Source organism: Cetorhinus maximus, chromosome 23 (genome assembly GCF_964194155.1).
Source record: "Cetorhinus maximus chromosome 23, sCetMax3.hap1.1, whole genome shotgun sequence".
Lineage (NCBI taxonomy): Eukaryota > Metazoa > Chordata > Chondrichthyes > Lamniformes > Cetorhinidae > Cetorhinus > Cetorhinus maximus.
In genome coordinates, this window is record NC_135901.1 from 64,878,753 (window position 1) to 64,901,256 (window position 22,504).

General features: G+C 43.6%; 5 non-coding genes across 5 annotated transcripts; 2 read left to right on the plus strand and 3 right to left on the minus strand.

The window, feature by feature from the left end:
• The first annotated feature begins 2,984 nt into the window (after positions 1–2,984).
• Positions 2,985–3,056, plus strand: trnae-uuc (transfer RNA glutamic acid (anticodon UUC)). The gene has a single exon. It is a non-coding gene; the product is annotated as a tRNA-Glu (tRNA).
• Positions 3,057–8,510: 5,454 nt separating this feature from the next.
• Positions 8,511–8,584, plus strand: trnan-guu (transfer RNA asparagine (anticodon GUU)). Its single transcript has one exon. It is a non-coding gene; the product is annotated as a tRNA-Asn (tRNA).
• A 5,482-nt stretch (positions 8,585–14,066) lies between these two features.
• trnas-uga (transfer RNA serine (anticodon UGA)) lies at positions 14,067–14,148 on the minus strand. The gene has a single exon. It is a non-coding gene; the product is annotated as a tRNA-Ser (tRNA).
• Positions 14,149–16,820: 2,672 nt separating this feature from the next.
• trnas-aga (transfer RNA serine (anticodon AGA)) lies at positions 16,821–16,902 on the minus strand. The gene has a single exon. It is a non-coding gene; the product is annotated as a tRNA-Ser (tRNA).
• Positions 16,903–21,125: 4,223 nt separating this feature from the next.
• Positions 21,126–21,198, minus strand: trnak-cuu (transfer RNA lysine (anticodon CUU)). The gene has a single exon. It is a non-coding gene; the product is annotated as a tRNA-Lys (tRNA).
• Positions 21,199–22,504: the final 1,306 nt, after the last annotated feature.

Genomic DNA, 22,504 nt, shown 5'->3' on the forward strand with positions numbered 1-22,504 from the left:
TTTGCATTGAAAGTTTCAGAGGAGCCGCATTGATTAAGTTGGTGGGTTTTGGAAATAGCAAGTTGTACATCTGCAACTATTACATTGAGGAGACCAAACGGAGACTGGGTGACCACTTTGCAGAACACCTTCAGTCTGTCCACAAGCATGACCCAGGCCTTCCTGTCGGTTACCATTTCAACACCCCACCCTGCTCTCATGCCCACATGTCTGTCCTTGGCCTGCTGCAATGTTCCAGTGAAGCTCAACACAAACTGGAGGAACAGCACCTCATCTTCCGCTTAGACACTTTGCAGCCTTCTGGACTTAACATTGAGTTGAACAACTTCAGACCATGAACTCTCTCCTCCATTTTCACACTTTTTAAAATCCCTTTATAAAAATGTATTTTATTTACTTATGTTTTATTCATTTATTCGTTATTTCATACCCCTTTTTATCCCCTTTTTAATCATTTTTTCCCAACTACTTCCCTCTCACTCCATCCAACCCCAACTCCAAAAGCACCATCTGCTACTTGTTCCATGTTGTTCTTTCACAGAGTGCTGACCCTTGTTCTGCTATTCACACATTCTGCTTTCGTTCTTTTATGCGACTATCAGCACCTTCTTCAGCCCTCACCACTGCCATTAACACTCCCTTTTTCTTGTGTCCATGATACGTTTGTCAGTCTCTCCTTAGCTCCCACCTCTCGCTGACCTTCTGCCCAGCTTCACCTGCTCTACCCTCCCCGCCCCCTCCCCACCCTGCCCCACTTGAACAGTATAAACCCCATCACTTTTTACTTCTCTTCAGCTCTGAAGAGGGGTCACATGGAATCGAAAAGTTAACACTGTTTCCCTCTCCACAGATGCTGTCAGACCAGCTGAGTTTTCCCAGCATTTTCTGTTTTTATAATATATAAGAGGTGCTTGGCTAACAAGACGGCAGACGGAGAAAAATGTAGCAAAGACTGAAGTTACTCACTTGGTCGTAAAAGTAATTTTTAAAAAGCAACAAAGCAGGACATGTTTGAAAAGGTGAGAACGTTGTGCAGTGATTTACAAAGAGATTTGGCTGTGCTTGTACAAGGAAGACAGGAAGTTGCATCAGTTCCTGCAGCAAAATTGATTAGCGTGTTCTTCCAACTGAAAGTTTGGTGGTTCAAAACCACTCGGGGACGAAACTTCCGATGTTTTTTTTTCCCCATCAGCACTCATTGTCATACGGATCCGGGTTGTCAATGGCGGCAGGAAAGTTTTCCACAAATGTTGCCAGTTCTAATGTGAGTTTCCAACCAGAGAATCTTCCGCGTGTAAAGGAAATGTGATAACTACTAGGCTACGAAAGCAACATGCAGCTCCTTGCAGAATATCAAACTGTGCTATCTTATTGCACTGCAGGACCTTGTTTAGTGGAAGTATAATTCGGCGGAAAACCTTAGCCATGCGGCAGAGAAATTGATCTAACATTAGAATCATCAGGTGACAGAGCACATCAGCAGCTCATTCAACACCTCACACATGTGCGAACAAACTTACAGCAAATCCGCCCCCATCTTTCCCTCTAATTTCCGAGCGATGCATTGTTCAGAAGATCATTCAAAACCTGGAGAAGTATAAATGTCACTTTGTTTTGAGATGATGCTTCCAGTTACTATTCAACATCAAACGGGAATGATGCAACCTTTCCCTACATTTAATACTGTTAAGGCTTCAAGCGGGGAATCTTTTTGTGTGTGAGTGACCGTGATCCCTATTACCCTACACAAACCCTGCAATGTAGCGGGGAAACTTTCCGTGTGTGAGAGACCGTGATCCCTATTACCCTACACAAACCCTGCAATGTAAAGAGCCCAATTTCACACACAGAAGGCAAAGAGTCAGGATCTTTTAGGTTGGAAAGACCTAACTAGCGGAGTGCCACAAGGACCAATCCGAGGGCTTCAATTATTTACTATCTATATTAATAACTTGGAGGAGGGGCAGAGTGTAATGTAACCAAATTTTCTGACGATACAAAAATAGGTAGGAGTGCATTTTGTGATGAGGACATAAGGAATCTGCAAGGGGGTATAGATTGGTTGAGTGAGTGGGCAAAAAACTTGGCAGATGGAGTTTAATGTAGGAAAGTGTGAGGTGATGCACTTTGGACGGAAGAATCAAAAGGCAGTCTATTATTTAAATGGAGAGAGACTCCAAAAACGTGCAGCACAGATGGATCTGGGCGTTCTTGTGCATTAAGCACAATAGGTTAGCATGCAGGTGCAGCAAGTCATTAAGAAGGTAAATGGAATGTTGGCCTGTTTTGCTCGTGGTTGGAGTTTAAAAATCTGGAAGTCTTGTTACAGCTGTGCAGGGTGTTGGTGAGGCCGCATCTGGAATGCTGTGTGTAATTTTGGCCCCTGTATTTAAGAAAGGATATACTGGCATTGGAGGCAGTTCAGAATAGATTCAACAGGCTACTTTTTGGGATGAAGAACAGCGAAACAGGTTAAGTCTTTATTCATTAGAGTTTAGAAGAATGAGGGGTGATCTTATTGAAACCTACAAGATTCTGAGGAGGCTTGACAGGTTCATGTAGAGAAGGCGTTTCCACTCGATCTAGGGAACATAGTTACAGAATAAGGGGACACTCATTTAAAACTGAGATGCGAAGGAATTTCTTCTCTCAGAGGGTAGTAAATGTCTGGAATTCTCAACCCCAGAGAGTTGTGGAGGCTAGATCACTGAAAGTATTTAAAGAGGAGGTAGATAGATTTTTGAAATATCGGGGAGTTGGGGGCTATGAGGAGCTGGCACAAAAGAGGAGTTGAGGCCTGGGCAGATCATCCATCATCTTATTGATTGGCAGTGCAGGCTTGAGGGGCCGAATGGTCGACTCCTGCTCCTTTATCTCATGTTCTTTTGTTCATTTGAAACATGTCTCTGGTGAAAGGGGTTGGAAATAAAAATAAAAGGCACAGGTGGCATCGATAAACCAGGTTGTAAAAATTCAGTGTAGTTTCCCTGGTGGTCTAGTGGTCAGGATTCGGTGCTTTCACCGCCGCGGCCCGGGTTCGATTCCCGGTCAGGGAATGATAATTTGCTGACCTCGTGCAAACTGTGGAAATGAGATTGGATAATTTCCTGAGAGAAATGCAGATCACATTTGCCGAAATCAGTGTAAGCTCGAGTTTTGCATCAGAGTTGGAAATGTCATCCGGTCACAACCGGAAAGGAACAAACACAGAGGTGAAGATAGGGAATGAGAGAAGGGCAGTGATCGGCTGCAAAGCGCTGACAATAGAGAGGATGGTGTAAGGGAAAATATACCGGTAATAGGGAAGATTTTACTGTTTACATCGACACAAATATCTCCCAGATTTGGCCCCAAATCTCGTGTCAAGAAAACTCCTCGCTTAATCTTCCACTTCTTAGCTGCACCTCCTTCCAAACATTGCAAACTCTTCCTGCATTTTCCATCCTGATATTTTTCTCTGTAACATTTTAATATGAAGCTGCACAACTAATGTGAATAAAGTTTGTGATGGTAAAAATGTGCTCACCCCCTCGGGAACTGAACGACATTGACACACATTGATGAACACATACAGACATATACACCGAGAGTGGCAGAGGACAAGGGTTAGTCTCTAAGGAGAGACAAACACCCAGAAAGCAAACATTTCACCAATCTGGCTCCGTTTTTGTTACTCTACGACTACAAGTTTTGTGAATATTTTCGTGAATGAACGGAAATAGGAAAATCCCCTTGGATGCTTTGGTACTTGGATGGATTTGATTGAATCTAACCGATAACTAACCCTGTAGACACAGAGTTAAAACGAGGTATAATGAGCAGCGGGGAAACCCCAATGGATTTGAACTCCATCTCCTTCACCACTCGGCCACGACAACTGACACTATGGACAGGTTCATGTTGTTGGTATCTCAGATGGCTACAGCAGAGAGGCGGGCTTTCGGCCCATCTTCTCCGTGCTGGCTGTCTGGTAGAACAACTCAACTACTTCCACTTCTGTGCATTCTCACAAAGGCAATTGATATTTGTATTGCCTCTCCTCCTTCTCCCTGTTAAAATAAAACCCAATGCACGCCCGCATTCACTTTGAGCTGGCACTTTGTCGTCAGAGGAGAGCATTTATAGCACCTATAACTTTGGCAGCGGTTTCGCAAATAATAGAATCTGAATCCAGCGCCTGAGGCCATTCGGCGAGGCTCCCTCTCTCAACCTGCTGTTTTCCGTCGCCTTAATGGTGTTTCCACTGAAACAGAACATTAAAAACATCGAAAAAGGAACAGGAATTGTCCATAAGCCCCCTCGAGCCTCCGCTACCACTTAATAAGTTCATGTCAGATCCCCAAACTCAGCACCAATTTTCCATCCGATCCCGATAGCCCTTCATTCACTTAAAGTCCAAACATTTATCAATCTCAGCCTTCAATATTCTCATCGACTGAGGATCCACAGAGCTCCAGGCTACAGAATTCCAAAGGTTCACAAGCCTTTGAGTGAAGAAATATCTCCTCACCTCAGTCCTAAATGGCTGACACTTTATCCAGAGAATGTGAGCTCAGTTCTAGATGCTCCAGACAGGGGAAAACAGCCTCTCAGCATGTTCACTGTCACTCAGGAATCAATCCAGTGAATCTTGGTTGCGCACAGACAGCGAGTGAATGGAGGGAACAAAGAGCACAAAAGTGAACAGAGATAGAGACACAGACAGAGACTGAGAGAGCAAAAGAGGGCGAGACAGGTATACAGGGAAAAAGAGGGACAGGTAGAGACAGAGAGTGGATTAGACACTGAAAGGAACAGATACACTTCACCATTCCACATGATTATTAACTTAGATTGACAGACAGAAAGAGAGAAATTAAGACTTACATTTAAACAGAGCCTTTCACCAACTCAGGACAACGGGAGGCCCTTTAGAGCTAATGAAATCTTTTTGAAATGTAGTCACTGTTGTAATCTAAAAGCAGAGAGAGTTTGATAAAATTGCTGATGTAGTAGATGAGAATATTCGATCTTAAGAAATCCATCTCTATGTCGAATCTTTCTTTCTATCTCCCTAAGCATTTCATGGTTTGTTTGATGCAGATTCAGCAGATGTAAATCTGCAGCTGAGTGAATAAATTTCAACTCGAATCCCTGACGAAACAGGGACAAAGCATCCCATTTCTATCAGGTCATCTCTCAGCCTTCTCTTTTCTAGAGAAAAGAGTTTCAGGCTGTTCAGCCTTTCCTGGTGATTATATCCTATCTGTTCCTGGAACATTTGTGAATCAACTTTTATTTTCCTGTTCCTTCCGACACCCGACAGCAGTAGAAACAGTTCCTAATGTCCGAGTGATTTCAGTTTGGACTATTTGTATTTAAAAGTTCATTCTCTCGATGTGTCCATTGCCTTAGCCATTCAACTATAAGGACTCTGTGTCTGTCTGTTTAAATGTTGCTCAGTGACAATTTCGATCATCCTCCACTTTGTACCAAACCGACCCCCAGAAGCTGAAAAGTCTTCATTCAAAAAAATGAAAGAAAACTCCTCTTGTATATTTTAAAACTGCTCTTTTTATTCTCTGTACCACCTTAATATGAAGCCATACAGCTAACGTGAATAATGTTTGGATGGTGAAATGGGGAACTGAACCGCATTGGCACACACACAGGAACACACACAGGCATATATACCGAGAGTGACAGAGGACAAGGATTTGTCTCTAAGGAGAGGCAAACATCTAGAAAGCAAGCCTGACACCAACCTGGCTCTGTTTTTGTTCCATTTCTAGCTGTAACTTTTGTGAACGCTTGGAGACGAATGGAAATTAGAGAACTTTGGGGTCTTTGGATGATTTTTCTTCAACTTAATCGACATTTAATTGTGCAGGCACACTCTAAAATTCAGGAATGATAAGAAGAGTAGTTGTCAGGATTCCAGCCCACCTGTGGAGACCCCATTAGATTCAAAACCTGTCGCCTTAACAACTCAGTCGTGAATCCAAGCCCCAGATTTGCATGAATGTAGTTTGTATAAAATCATAGACGGCTACATCAGACGGTCATTCAGCATATTGTTCACATGCCGACTCTCTGGAAGAGCAACTCTCCGACTGCAATTCCACACCCCGCCTTTTTCAGACAGCAACTCATATTTATATTGTCTCTCCTCATTCTCCCGATTAAAGTAAAACACCGCACACTCCGCTGGGTTTAATGTGAGTTGCGATCTGTTGGTTCAAATGGGACAGCTGCAGATCCTAAAAGGAAGGTAACTTGAACGTTTGGCGACGGTGGGATTCGAACCTACGTTTCTGTAGAAACTGGAGCCCTAATCCAGCGCCTTAGACCACTAAATCACGCTATCACGTGACAAAGTGCTAGTCATAATTTCCTTCACTGGTATTGCAACGAAATGAACAGACGCAAAGGAGAAGGGGGAAGTCATTGGGAAACTTGAACCAGCTCCGCCAGTTAATCAGATCATCCTGCACTTTGTAACAAACAGAAATCATCTCCACTGCTAACTTGTTTTTTCAATGTTTCATTATTTCGATGTTTCAAATGATGTTTCTTTTTTCCTTTGTGACTCTGCGTGTTTACTCAATGAAATGTTGGTAATAGGTAATGAGATTGTATATATTGACTGAGAAAAATGAGGAGATGTTTGGTCAGGGTAAATATTTTTTGATAATTTGATTTGACATCAACGATTTCAAAAAATTTGAAAACTTGTCAAAGGTTTCAGAATCCAACTCTTCATGTCATTGGGTTACGAAAACTTTCTTAACTTTCATACATTGTGCATGGACACAGCAGAAGGCCCTGCGCCTCTTCCAATATTGTTTTTTCTTAACGCAGAGTTTTCAAAAGGGAATTGGGCAATGACTTGAAAGGGAGAAAAAGATCAGGGTTATGGAAAGAGACAAATAAATTGAGATGAACAAGAAAGCCCGTTGAACAAAACTGACATTGATTGATTGTCCGAAAGACCTCTTGTAGAGCTGTGCCATTTGATGATGACATTGTTGATCAGTCTGTCTCCAGCATTCCTAATGAGAACAGCTGAATTCCATTTTTTCAAAACAAAGACCCAAAGTGCTGCTGCAGGACGTCACCGCTTAACATTTTAGTGAAGCCCATTGAGCCTTTGTGCTCTTTCCTGTTTCTGTGGTGCAGTGATTTTCATGCTTGTCTAACACATGAAACGTTCTGCGGTTTAAAACTGGGCAGAGCCAAAATCATAATTTGTGGGTTCACGTTGCAGCCACGTGACCTGGTCAGTGTTTAACCCTCAACCAAGAACACACGGTCTGCTCATTGTGACGTGCCTGGTTTTGACTGTTTCCTGAGCGGTGATTGGCTGCCGTGTTTCCTACATTACAATAATGACTCCACTTCAATAAAAGCAAAACTGCGGAAATCTGGAAAGGAAAACAGAAAATACAGGAAAAACTCAGCAGGCCTGACAGCATCTTCTGAGAGAGAAACCTGCTAAGTTTTTCCAACATTGTCTGTTTTTATTTCAAAAATTACTTAATTGGCTGGAAAGTGGTTTGAGACATCCACTGGTCTGGAATAGCGCTATTAAAATGCAAGTCTGTCCTTCTTTAATTATCTTAAATCCTAGTCCTCTGGTTACTGACCCCCGTCAGTGGAAACAGTTTCTCCCTATCTGCTCTATCAAACCGCACGTCCCCGTTGCCCCCATCCCCATCATTTTGAGCAGCTCCGAGAAATCTCCGTTTAACCTTCTTTGCTCCACAGAGGACAATCACGGTCTCCATAAAATATCCACAAAACAGAATTTCCTCATCCCTGGACATGATGCAAGGCGGAGGATTGAAGCTGCAGTCGCCGCTTTCTGCTGGCAGCGGGTGATTGGAGAGTGCGGGGCCGGAATATTGCTGCTTTGCTGCTTTTCCTTGTCTCACTCACTGTGGAGCGGAGGAAAAAAGAACAATTGATGGGTTTGTTTGAATCTAATAACTTCATAAATTTTGGAATATATTGTCAGTTGGCAGGTGGGAAAATGGAGAAGGAACCAAAATAGAAATCTCAGCCTCCAGCTTTGTGAATCTTCAGATATTCTTTGGGAACCGGAATCAGAGGAGAATGAAGAGTGAATTGTTCCACTGACCAGAGACAGTCAAAGCACCTTTCCCTTCTTTAAGACGTTGGAACATTGACTCTGATGTTATCAGTGAAATTAACTGATCTGAGACATTGAAATGATTCTCGTTACTGCACATCAGGAAGTCAAACCTAACATCGGCTTCAGGACAATCAGAATACTTGGTAACAGACAAGACAGCGAAAGACTCGAAGGGAGACGGCACCGGTTGTAGTAGAGCTGGTTCCCGGTGACATGGGTGTGTCTGCAGTGGGTGGGATCAGACTGTTTCTATGTATCCACAATGAATGTCCCAACCTTTATTTTGGAAGAGTAAAACTGATAGAGAACAATTGTCATTCCTGTAGCAACAATCTGAAACTTTAACTCGATGACACCCTGGTTAGAGGCTGCATCGGTCTCTGTGGCGCAATTGGTTAGCGCGTTCGGCTGTTAACCGAAAGGTTGGTGGTTCGAGACCACCCAGGGACGAAACTTCCCTTTTTTTTCAGCATTCATTGTCACTCAGTTCCCGGTTGTCATTGGCTACTTGAGCTGAATGTCAAAACCCCGGAAATGTTGCCGGCTCCACTGTTATCCAGTGAGCTCCCAGGTAAGCGTCTTTTTTTCGAATATTCATTTCAAATATAATGAGAAAACATTTAGACCTACCATGCACTGATTTCCAACACACTGGAAATTTATGAAGCTATTGGATTCAAACAAACCCATCAATTATTCTCTCTTCCTCAGCTCCACCGTGAGTGAGACAGGGAAAAGCAGCAAAGCAGCAATATTCCGGCCCCGCACTCTCCAATCACCCGCTGCCAGTAGAAAGCGGCGACTGCAGCTTCAATCAGCGGGTTACTGCCCATCCCTGGGACACAAGATACTCCAACCCGGGCCAAACCTCCCAATACACCGAGCACAGGCTCAGGAAAACTCAGGTACATTATATCACGGTCACAAAACCTCGGAGCAGCATTTACAGAATACCCGAGTGAGTGAGTCACAAATAGAAGTCACACCAACTTTCTAAATCGTTTCACTGTAAAATTCCGTCATCTTATTGAAAAGCTGACTGTTGTGAATCTGAAAATGAGCACCATGGGATTTGTGTTACTGAGTGACTTGTTCTCCACTGATTGTCCTTCAGGTTTGCAATTCAAATTGTGTTGGATATTGAAGCGAATCTGTTTTTTAAAATGAGGACACAAAGCAGGTAAATATTGAATCCAGGAACAAATCCTGAGGAAAATGGATCACAATGTTTGGAAGGAGTTGCAGCTGAGAAGCGGAAGCTATGAATTATGTTATTGATAATTGAGTGGAAAGCACTGGGGCCTTGTCAATCATTGTGGCTGAGTGATGAAAACGATGCTGTTAAAATCCACTGGGGTTTCCCCAGGAAAAATCCAATCTTACCGACTGTGCTTCTTATTATTGCTGATTTTAACCAGGTGTCCACAGAACTCTCGGATCAATGGAAGAAAAAACATCCAAAAATTCTCCTGATTTTTGGACACTTAGGGAATGAAAGGCTCTCGGGATCGGGTGAGAAATTGGTGTTGAGGCTGGAGATCCGCCATGATCTTATAAAGTGACAGAGGAGGCTTGTGGGGCCTTATGACGTATTGTTGCTGCTTTGCTTCTGTTCTATTTGAGGAGCAATTCTAGGCAAGGCGATGGGCAGTAATAATGAAGCTTGGTTTCAAATACCACTTCCACTGCTGCTAAAATTGCCCGATTGGTCGAAAAAGTGGCAGCTCACAGTTAAAGCAGGTGTATGTGGTGTTTCACTTTAACAGAAATACTGAGAGACAATAAAATATAAATGGCTGTGGAGAAAAGGCGGGGTTGTTGAATTAGCTGTGAAACTTGTGCAGGACAGATATTCGCCTCCAGCTCTTTCTGCCCGTCCAGGTCAATTAGCTGCTTGATGCAAACACAGTCAGATAGTGCGAACGTAAAACAGAACGTGATCGGTTTACAGATAGCAGCGTACAGAGACACCAGGATCTTCCTGATTCGCCCAAGTACTGATTACAGGAATGTGCACAGTGCCGCTTATCCACAATCACACTTCCCTTCCAGTCTTGTCTACGTTGTTCAGCTTTGAAAATGCTCATATTTTCACATTGGATTTCAATGTGAAGAAAGCAGAGCTGTAATAAGCTTATATAGTTCAGCCGATGTACTGCAAGAAGTTACATAACAGGCATATGAAAACAGTGCTCTTTGGACGTGGTGAGCTCCAGTCAAGGATTGACACCATTAATGTGTCGGTCAATTAGTCTCGTGACAAATCTCGTGCTGGAAATTACAAGAAATCTCGCTGAATTTGCTCCTTGTTTTGGTTTCAAACGAGCCGAATACAAGGTAAGAAAGTACATCTCGCTCGAGTGGGTTATAAAATGGCAGAATGAACCGTGCTGTTGGGAAACATAAAAATATGGAAAGTTGCAGCACAAAAAGAGGACATACGGCCTGGCGTGCTGCTGTCAAAGAGCAGTAGTGATTGGTTGATCCATCAGGAGTGATATTTATGTCAGTGCAAACAGTAGGCAGCAAAATGTGCCCTTATCCCACCCATATTTTTCCTGGCGCCACCATCTCTGCGGTCAGTCCTTTGCACCCAGCACTTCTCTTGTCCTTCTTTCACTCCGCTTCTGTCTTTGTTCTCGATTTGACCAAATATGACATTTCCAACTCTGCGGTGAAACTTCTACTATCACCCCACTGGTTCTGGTGGAGCTGTTAAATGGTTTCCATCAATAAGTAATTAATACTCATTTTAACAAGATAAAAAAATCTACATTCCCTGCTTGGGAATCGAACCCAGGTTACTGCTGATAAAGGGCCGAATCCTGACCACTAGACCATCGGGGTCAAATCGTCTCAATTTCTCTGTTCCTTTCACCCACTCTAACCTGTCTCTCTCTGAACTTGCTGCAGTCCGTTCTCTCAGGTTCAACCCTGACATTGTCATCAAACCTGCTGACGAGGGTGGTGCTGTTGTTGTTTGGCGCACTGATCTCTACCTCGCAGAGGCTGAGGGTCAACTCGCAGACATTTCCTCCTACCTGCCCCTGGACCATGACCCCACCACTGAACATCAAGCCATTGTTTCCAGGACTGTTACTGACCTCATCTCCTCTGGAGATCTTCCTTCCACAGCTTCCAACCTCATCGTCTCCCAACCTCAGATGGCCCGCTTATACCTCCTGCTCAAAATCTACAAACAGGACTGTCCCGGCAGACTGATCGTGTCAGCCTGTTCCTGCCCCACGGAACTCACTTCTTGCTATCTTGACTCCATTCTCTCTCCCCTTGTCCAGTCACTTCCCACCTACATCCGTGATTCCTCTGACACCCTACAGCATATCTACAGCAGAACACCTTCGGTCTGTCTGCGAACATGACCCAGACCTCCCTGTCGCTTGCCATTTCAACACACCACCCTGCCCTCATGTCCACATGTCCGTCCTTGGCCTGCTGCACTGTTCCAGTGAAGCTCAATGCAAACTGGAGGAACAGCACCTCATCTTCCAACTCGGCACTTTACAGCCTTCCGGACTGAATATTGAATTCAAAAACTTTAGATCATGAACTCTCTCCTCCATCCCCACCCCCTTTCCGATTTCCCTTTTTTTCCAACAATTTATATATTTTTTTCTTTTCCCACCTATTTCCATTATTTTTAAATGTACTTCCATCCATTGTTTTATCTCTACCTTTTAGCCTATTTCGATCCCTTCCCCCACCCCACCCCCACTAGGGCTATCTCTACCTTGCTCGTCCTGATTTCTACCCTTAATGTCACCTGTTAGCACATTTCTTAGCTAATGTCACCACCGTCAACATCTCTTTTTCCTTTTGTCTATGACATCTCTTCTTTGCCTCCGCCTATCACTGCCCCTCTATCCAGCTCAACCTGCCCCACCCCCCACAACCAACTTATATTTCACCGCATTTCTCCATTTCCTTAGTTCTGAAGAAGAGTCACACGGACTCGAAACGTCAACTGTGCTCCTCTCCGCAGATGCTCTCAGGGCTGCTGGGTTTTTCCAGGTATTTTTGTTTCAGATTTCCAGCAGCCGCAGTATTTTGTTTTTATCTGAGAGAGAGAAATCAATACGTTTCAGTGAGTTACACGCTGTCTCAGATAGAGATATGACAGACATTAAGTGATTGTGGTGACAAACGTGCCCGTCTTAGCAAAGAAATGTTTGGAATGACATGAATTTCTAAACAAGAGCACACAACAGAATATACCATCAATGAATATTTACGTTACTTGACGATCTGTAGTTACAGTTTGAATAAGAGGAAATAAAATAACATGAAACATTATGGTGAAGATACATCTTTTATCTTTGTGGAATGATGCAGCATGATTTATTTTCACACCGACACACAGAACAGGTGATGTCTCATATGTAATACTGTTGGCTGTAATGAAACTGAATATTAGGACCTGCGCGGAACAAACAGTCAAAACTTGTAGTTTTAGGCCAAAGTCAGAGGCCCTTTTCTAAATCAACGCTCACCTTATAGAGACATAGAATAGTGTAGTAACAACAGAGACAGAGCCTGGTGTGGTAATTACTGAGACAGGGCCTAGTGCAATTTAAGCAGAGGCATTACTAGAGAGACAATCTAATGTTACTTAAGCAAAGACGTGACCTAGTGCACGAATAACAGGGGCGGGGACGAGTGCTATATTAACATAGACAAGGTCTACTGCTGTAATAACGGAGATGGGTCTAGTGCAATAGTTACCGATACAGGGCCTGGATCAACATCAAGTAAAATAGGGCAGTTATTACAGGCACAGGGCACAGAGTAATGGCTTCCCAGAGAGAGTCTAAGGCCGTAATATCGGAGACTGCCGCCAGTGTAAGAGTGACAAACATGATCTCGTGGAGTAAAAACAGGGAAAGGGAGAGTGGAATAGAAGCAGAGACAGAGGTACAAAGACAAAGTCTCTGCAAAGACAGGATCCATTTTAATTAAAAAGACAGACAAGCTCGAGTGTAATACAGGCTGATATAGAGTCTAGTGTAAATTGTTCTGAAATACGCTCTAGAGGAATATAAGTGCAGACATGATTGAGTGTGTTATAAGCAGCGCCGCGACCTAGTGAAACATAAGTGAGACAGTGCCGAGTGCAGTACTAATTGGGACAGGATCTTGTGTAATACGAACCAGCCTGGTGTAGCAATAACACTGACCGGATCCAGTTTAAGAAAACTGATACACGGTCTAGTGCAGCTTCACATAATTCAGGGCTCTTTTTAACATCAACTGATGCAGTGTCTGGTGAATTAAATACCGGCAAAGGTGCAAGATCAATAAAAACAGAGACATACACTAGTACAGCAATAAGAGAGTAATGGTTTAGGACAATAACAACAGAAACAGTGAATTGTGTGATATGAATGGAGGCATGTATTGGTGCAGCATCACCTGAGACAGGGTCCAGTTTGATAGACACGGGGCAGGTTCTCCTGGAGTAATAGCTGAGACAGAGTCTTGTGAAATGCAAATAAAAACATGTTCTAGTTTTCTATAACCAGAGACAAGCTCTAGTGCAGTGCCAACTGGGGCATGGCTTATTGTAACTTTAGCCAAGAGCTGCTTCAGTGCAGTCATGACTGAGATAGTGTCAACTGTATTGTGGCCCTAGTCCAGTACATAAACAACTGAGATTGAACCAATTACAGAAACAACTGAGAGATGACCTTCTCTAATATGATCAGAGACATGTCCTAGTGTAATAGAAACAGAAACAGTGTCTAAGTTAATATGAACAGAGACAGTGCAAAATGCAGTAATAATTGAGACCGCGTCTGCTTCATATGATGTGAGCAATCACGGTTCCACTGCCACCCACTGGTCAATATTTGCTACTGCAGGTGTTGTGAAAATGTCGATCTCATTTACAATGGTTAAAATCAGAAATAATGGAAAACGTAGTCGGCAGGATTTGAACCTGCGTGGGGTAACCCCAATGGATTTCAAGTCCATCGCTTTAACCAATCGGCCACGACTCCAGATGTTGGCAGTAAGCCTGTATTATTTATATGAAGTCATAGAATGGTTACAGCAGACAAAGAGGACCTTCTGCCCGCCCTGTCTCTGTCACAACCTAGCCGGGCATGCACGCGCGTTATTTCCTCTGTGAAAATTCAGGGAGATCAATGTTGTTTCCTCCAGGAGCCTCAGCTTGTTCTGAATTTCAAACTGTGGAAGGTAATCGACCTACAAGAGCCACAAGGTTGTAATGCATTCCTCTCAATCATCAATAACATCATTCACATCTTCCACTTCTTTGCTGCACCTCCTTCCAAACATTGCAAACTCCACTTGCATCGTTCATCCTGATATTTTTCTCTTTGACATTTTAATATGAAGTTGCACAACCGATGTTAATCAAGTTTGTGTTGGTGAATATGTATCCATCTTCTCGGGTTACTGAACCGCATTGACACACACAGAGGAACAAACACCGACACATACAACGAGAGTGACAGAGGCCGAAGGAGAGACAAACACCCAGAAAGCAAGGATGTCACCAACTTGGCCAATTATTGTTCCATTTCAGACTCCAAATGTAGTGAATATTTGCAGATGAACTGAAGTCAGAAACACGGGGGTGTTTGGGTGGTTTTCTTTTTCATTTGACTGATAATTTATTCTGCAGACAGTTTGTGTTAGTCAGGAATGAGAAGAACGGGAGTTGGCAGGATTGGAACCACGTGGAAAAACGCTTCAACCACTCGGCCAGGACAACTGAGTAAAGGCTGCATGTTGTTTGTTTAAAATAATAGAATGAATACAGGGAGTTCCAGTGAAAGAAGGTCTTCCAGTCCGTGCGATTGTCCAACCTTTTCCCAGTCACCCTGGGATTTACACTGTCTCTCCTCATTCTCCCAACGGAAATACAACACTGCACAGCTCAGCTGCCCCTTCACCGCACAGGGAATCTTTTGGAAGCGTCTCAAATAACAAAGCACCAGGAAGTTTGACAGCGGTGGGAGTAAAGCCCAAATCATCAGAGAGATCGAAACCTGAACCAGCGGCTGATCCCGCTCGGCCTCACTACCACATTCAGATTAGACACAAACATTGTCTTCACCAACATTGATACTGAATTAGAATATTAAAAAAAAGACCAGGAATTAGCCATTCGGCCCCTCGAGCATCCTCAGCTACTTAATAAGATCATGTGAAATCTTCAATCATCCTCCACTTTGTAACATCCAGAAGTTTAGTTGCTGAACAGTCTCCACTCAAAATTAAAAGAGAAATGTCCTGTTAACTGCTTTTTTTTTTGCTGATATGAAGTCAGGGAACTAACATGGATAGTGTTTGGGTGGTGAAAATGGGAAACTGAACCACATTGGCACACACAAAAAATCACAAATACGCATTGTTAAGATTTGAAATTGTGAATATTTTCACACTGTCTTTCAATGTGCAGAAAGTGGAGCTGTGATCAGCTTATAGCTCAGAAGATGTACAGCAAGAATGTATATAACAGGCTGATGCTCACGGTGCCTCTTTGGAGTCGGTGAGCTGCTTCTTACGATTGTGACCATTTAAATGTCGTTCAACGAGTCCGGTTCCAAATTCTGTGCTCAAAATGACAAGAAAACTCGTTGAATTTGCTTATTGTCTTGAATTCAAAGCATCACATGGAAGATAATAAAGTTAATCTTAACCGTGGTGTTAGGAAACGTAAAATGTCAGAAAGTTACAGCAAAGAAAGAGGCCATTCGGCCCTGTGTGCTGCTTTCAAAGAGCAGTGTGATTGGTTGATCTGAATATTCAAAGATATTCGCCATTTAGGAAGAATGGGCAAAAAGGAAAACGAGGCGGGGTCGCGCTGTTAATAAGGAACGAGATTGGTACATTAGTGAGAGAGGATCTTAGATTGAAGGATCAAGATGTAGAATCAGTTTGGGTGGAGCTAAGAAACAGCAAGAGGCAGCAAACATTGGCGGGGGTTGTTTATAGGCCACCAAACTGTAGTGGAGTTTACATTTACAAACTTCACCAAGGACAAGTTTCTTTGACCAAATGGTCTGTGTTGGATGAACACAAGTGTCCTCTTCAGCCAATGAGTAGAACCATTGCTGTTCGCTGGAACATGAAATCGATACTGTCCTCCTTTAAGGCAGTTCTTAAAGCCTCCCCCTTTGACCCACCTTTTCGTTATCTGACCAAATATGTGGCTCGGTGTCACACTTTGATATATAATGCTCCTGGGGACCGCCTTATGACGTTTCATTAGGTAAAAGGAGCTTTATAAATATAATTTGTTGTTGTAGTCCATATATAGAAAGAGACAAACTCCTCTTGCCTCATTCATCCTGGTATTTTTCACTATAACTTTGTAATGTGAAGTTGCATAGCTAATGTGAATACAGTTTGTGTTCGTAAAAATGTTTTCACCTCCTAAGGGAATTGAACCACATTGACCCACACAGGAACACTAACAGGTATACACCGAGACTGACAGGGGCCTAAGGAGAGACACATGCCAGAATGAAATCATGTCGCCAAATTGGCTAATTTTTTTTTCCAGTTCCGACTGGAGATTTGCAGAAGGCCGAGAAATGAATGGAAATAAGAGACTACGGATGTGTTTGGATCTCTTTTTCTCGATTCGAACGATCATTAATTCCGTCTGCGCGTGGTTAAAATTGGAAGTAATGGAAAACATAGTCGGCAGGATTCGAACCTGCGTGGGGTAACCCCAATGGATTTCTAATCCATCGCCTTAACCACTCGGCCATGACTACGGAAGTTGCCCTGATTATCGCATTATTTATATGAATTCATACAATGGTTACAGCAGTGAAAGTGGTCTTTCTGCCCGTCTTGTCAACATTTTCCCCGAAACCCTGCAATTTATCATGTCTCTCCTCGTTCTTCTGACCAAACTGGGAATGAAAGAGTGAGAATGATCCACCCCGGCCTATAACCGCCCCATCAATCTACTCTCCATCACCAGTAAAGTAATGGAAGGGGTCATCAACAGTGCTATCAAGCGGCACTGACTTAGCAATGACCTGATCACTGATGCCCCTTTTGGATTCCGTAAGGACCACTCAGCTCCTGACCTCATTACAGCTTTGGTTCAAACATAGACAAGAGAGCGGAACTCCAGAGATGGGATGAGAGTGACAGCCCTTGACATCAAGGCAGCATTTGACCGAGTGTGGCATCAAGGAGCTCTAGCAAAACTGGAGTCAATGGGCATCAGGGGAAACTCTCCGCTTGTTTGAGTCATACCTAGCACAAAGGAAGATGATTGTTGTTGTTAAAGGTCAGTCAGTGGGGAAGTTTGCTGATGATTGCACAATGTTCAGCCATGCCCCACTCCTCAGATACTGCAGCAATCCATGTCCAAATGCAGCAAGGCGTGGGAAATATCAAGGCTTGGGCTGACATGCGGTAAGTAACATTCGCACCACACAAGTGTCAGGCAATGGCCATCTCCAACATGAGATAATCCAACCATCGCTCTTGACGTTCAATGGCGTTACCATCACTGAATGCCCCACTATCAACATCCTGGGGGTTACCATTGACCAGGAACTGAACTTGACGGGCCATATAAACACTGTGACTACAAGAGGAGGTCAGACACTAGGAATCGTGCAACAAGTAACTCACCTCCTGACTCCCCAAAACCTGTCCACAATCTGCAAGGCACACGTCAGGAGTGTGATGGAATTCTCCCCACTTGCCTGGATGAGGGCAGACCCCGCAACACTGAAGAGGCTGGACACTGTCCAGGGCAAAGCAGTCCACTTGGCTGGCACCACATCCACGTTCACTCCCTTCACCACCGACGCACAGTAGCGGCAGTGTGTGCCATCTACAAGATGCACTGCAGGGTTTCACCAAGGCTCCTGAGACACCAGTGTTCAAACCCACCACCATTACCAGCCAGATGGACAAGCGCAGCAGACACATGGGAACACCACCATCTGGAAGTTCCCCTTAAAGTAACTCACCATCCTGACTTGGAAATATATCGCCGTTCCTTCACTGTCGCTGGGTCAAAATCCTGGAACTCCCTTCCTAACAGCACTGTGGGTGTCCCTACTCCTCATGGACCGCAGCAGTTCAAGAAGGCAGACCACCTTCCCAAGGGCAATTAAGGATGGGCAACAAATGCTGGCCTAGAAAGCGAATCTCACCTCCCGTGAATGAATAAAAAAAGATCCAGGTTAGCCTTCAAATTATATTGCTTTGTTCTCCTTCACTGCAAATGTCAGTGCCTGGAGCAAGTCTGACGTATTGGGTCAGGTGAGGAGCGAGCTGAAGCTTTCAATATTGGTTTTCTTAACACCGAGTTTCCAAATGGGAATTGTGCAGGGCTAACGAGAAAGAGAAGGAAATTGTCATAAATTATAAAGCTCTTTGTACAAAACTGACATAGATACCATATGTGGAAGGTCCTCTTACTGAGCTGTGCCATTTGATGATGACATTGTTGATCAGTCTGTCTCCAGCATTCCTAATGAGAACAGCCGAATTCCATTTCTTCAAAACAAAGACCCAAAGTGCTGCTGCATGACGTCACCGTTTAACATTCCAGACAGCTTCATTGGGATCTTTACAGCGCAGGGTTTATAGAGGCGAGTGGGGTCGTATTCGCTTCACATGTGATGGAGCTGCGGTTTGAAACCTGGCAAGAGCATTATCCAAGCTTGTTCAGTTGACTGTCAGCAAATGCCCGATAATTTAAATTTTTGTAAACACGAGCACAAGGCTGACTAAAGTTTTCACCATTGTTGATTTTAACCAAACGAATTACCAGTTAATTAGAAGGAAACCCATCAAAATACGTCCGTATTTTCTGATTTCCATTCATTTATCAGCATTCAGGAAATTTGCTTTCGGAAATGGAACAAATACTGAGCCAAGTTGATAACACCCTTGCTTTCTGGGTGTGTGTCTCTCCTCAGGCCTCTGTCACTCTCAGTGTATATTTCTGTGTCTGTTCCTCTGTGATTGTCAATGTGGTTCAGTTCCCTGAGGCGGTGAAAACGTTTTTAACATCGCAAACTTGAATCACATTAGTTGTGTGAATTCATGTTAAAATGTCGCAGAGAAAAGTATCAGCGTGAAAGATAAAACAGGAGATTGACCCTTTCTATATATATCCTAGAACAACAACAACTTATATTTATAAAGCGCCTTAACCTAATGAAATGTCACAAGGCGTTCCCCAGGATCATTATATTTCAAAGTGTGACACCGAGCCACATATTCGGTCAGATGTCTAAAAGCTCGGTCAAAAGGGGAGGCTTTGAGAACTGTCTTAACGGAGGAAAGTATGGATTTCATGTTCCAGCTAACAGCAATGGTTCTTCTCATTGGTAAAAAAGTCGGTTGTGTTCAACCTAAACAGACCATTTGGTCCGAAAAAGTTGTCTCTGGTGGAATAGATCGGGAATGAAAAAAAAATGGCAAAAGTTGCCTCCATCATCTAAATATCAAGCCTTATTGGTCGTTTCCTTGCTGTCCAGTGACTGGGAATCTGTGCTTCCATTCGACCAACAGCGAATTGGGTGGAGGGTTTTGGAAATTGAAAGTTGCGCATGTGCAGCTTGTGGAGCTATTTCACCTCACTGTCGACTTCATGTTCCAGCTCAGAGCAACCCTTGTTTTCATTGGCTGAAGAAGTCGTTTATCTTGAACCTAAACAGGCAGTTTTGAGGTGAAAGAGATTTGAACTGAAAAACAATAGTCAAAAGCAGCGTAGATAAGCCAAATCGAAAAATTTTGGTTCAACTATCCTGTTAGTCTAGTGGTCTGCATTCGTCGCTCTCACGGAAGCGGGCTAGCTTCGATTCCCGGTCAGGGAATGTCGAGTTATTGAGTTTTTTGGAACGAGTGTTGATTATTCACTGATTGGAAACGTTTAAAAGCTCCACCAGAATCAGAAAAGTGAGGGTTTAAGGGAACCTCAAGTGTTGGAAAACATCACACTTGGTTCAAGTGAAGTGAGGGAATGAAGGAAGAGGAGAGGAGATAGGGCTGGTTTCAAAGCACTGACTATAGAAATGTTGCTGTGAGGCAAAATATGGGTGGGAGAAGAACGAACTTTGCTGCCTACAGTTTGCACTGGCACAAATATCACTCCTGGTGGATCAACCAATCACAACTGCTCTTTGAAAGCAGCACGCTAGGCCGAATGGCCTCTTTGTGCTGTAACGTTCTATAATTTTATGTTTCCCAACAGCACGGGTCATTCTGCCATTTTATAACCCACTCCAGCGAGATGTTCTTTCTTACCTTGTATTCGTCTCTTTTGAAACGAAAACACGGAGCAAATTCAGCGAGATTTCTTGTCATTTCCAGCACGAGATTTGTCACGAGACTAATTGAGCGACACATTAATGGTGCCAATCCTTCCCTGGAGCTCACCGCGTCCAAAGAGCACTGTTATCATCAGCCTGTTATGCATCTTCTTGCAGTACATCTGCTGAACAATATAAGCTTATCACAGCTCTGCTTTCTTCACATTGAAACCCAGTGTGAAAATCAATTTCAAAGCTAAACAACTGGGAGAGATAATCGGCACTGGGCACATTCCCGTAATCAGTATCTGGGAGAACCAGGAAGGTGAGATCCAGGTGTCTCTTCCACGAGTTTTATCCATTCACACGAATTGATTGTGTCTGCATCAAGCAACAGCTAATTGACCTGGGGGCTGAATGGGCAGAGGGAGCTGGAGGCGAGGCAGAGACAGAAGCAGAAAGAGATGGGACATGCATTGAATTTGATGTGTGTCAGTTTCTTTCAGTGGTGAATGTCTGCCTTGTAAGTTTCACAGGAGACACAGCAATTGGTGTTTATTTCAAGCAGCAAGATTTTAAAAGTAAAAAGATAAAAGCGAATTACTGCGAACGATGGAAATGCTGGAAAAACTTCACAGCTGGTGAGAGACACAAAATGAACGTTTCCAAGCCGCACGAATCTTCTTTGGATTTTTAAAATATAATAGCGCCCAACGTAGGGCTCGAACCCACGACCCTGAGATTAAGAGTCTCATGCTCTACCGACTGAGCTAGCCGGGCATATAGAATATTGCGCCATATGCCAACACACATGGAGGAACCTGCTGCTTTCCACCCGATACCTCAGCTTGTTCTGAATTTTAAGGTGTGGAACGTAATCGGCCTACAAATGCCCCAAGGTTGCAATGCATTCCTCTCAATCACCAATAACATCATTCACATCTTACACTTCTTAGCTGCACCTCCTTCCAAATACTGTGATCCATTTCCCTCAGGATTTTCCCCTGGATTTAATATTTACCTGCTTTGTGACCTCATTTTGAAATCAGATTCGCTTCAATATCCAACACAAATTGAATTGCAAACCTGACGGACAAACAATGGAAAACAAGTCACTCGGTAACACAAATCCCATGGTGCTCATTTTCAGATTCACAACAGTCAGCTTTTCAATAAAGTGAAGGAATTTTACGGTGAAAAGAATTAGAAAGTTGGTGTGACTTTTATTTGTGACTCACTCACTCGGGTATTCTGTAAATGCTTCTCGGAGGTTTAGTGACCGGGATATAATCTACCTGTGTTTTCCTGAGCCTGTGCTCGGTGTATTGGGAGGTTTTGCCCGGGTTGGAGTATCTTGTGTCCCAGGGATGGGCAGTAACCCGCTGATTGAAGCTGCAGTCGCCGCTTTCTGCTGGCAGCGGGTGATTGGAGAGTGCGGGGCCGGAATATTGTTGCTTTTTTGCTTTTCCCTGTCTCACTCACGGTGGAGCTGAGGAAGAGTGAATAATTGATGGGTTTGTTTCAATCCAATAACTTGATAAATTTCCAATGGGTTAGATATCGGTGTATGGTCGGTCTAATTGTTTTCTCAATGGAGTCAGCAACGTTTCGGGGGTCTTCGTATTCAGCTCAAGTACCCAATGACAACCGGGAACTGAGTGACTATGAATGCTGATAGGGAGAAAACAGTTAAAGTTTCATTCCTGGGTGGTCTCCAACCACCAACCTTTCGTTTCATAGCCGAACGCACTAAACAATGGCGGCACAGGGACCGATGAAAGTTTAAGCCAGGGTGTCAGTGAGTTAAAGCTTCAGATTGCTGCGAACGGAATGACCATTGTTCTCTATCAGTTTTACTCTTCCAAAATAAAGAGTGGGACATTCATTGTGGATATATGGAAACAGTTTGATCCGACCCACTATAGGCACACCCATGTCACTGTGAACCAGCTCTCCTACAACCGGTGCCGTCTCCCTTCGAGCCTTTGCGTGTCTTGTCTGTTACCAAGTATTCTGATTGTCCTGAAGCTGACATTAGTTTTGAATTCCTGATGTGCAGTAACGAGAATCTTTTCAAAGTCTCAGA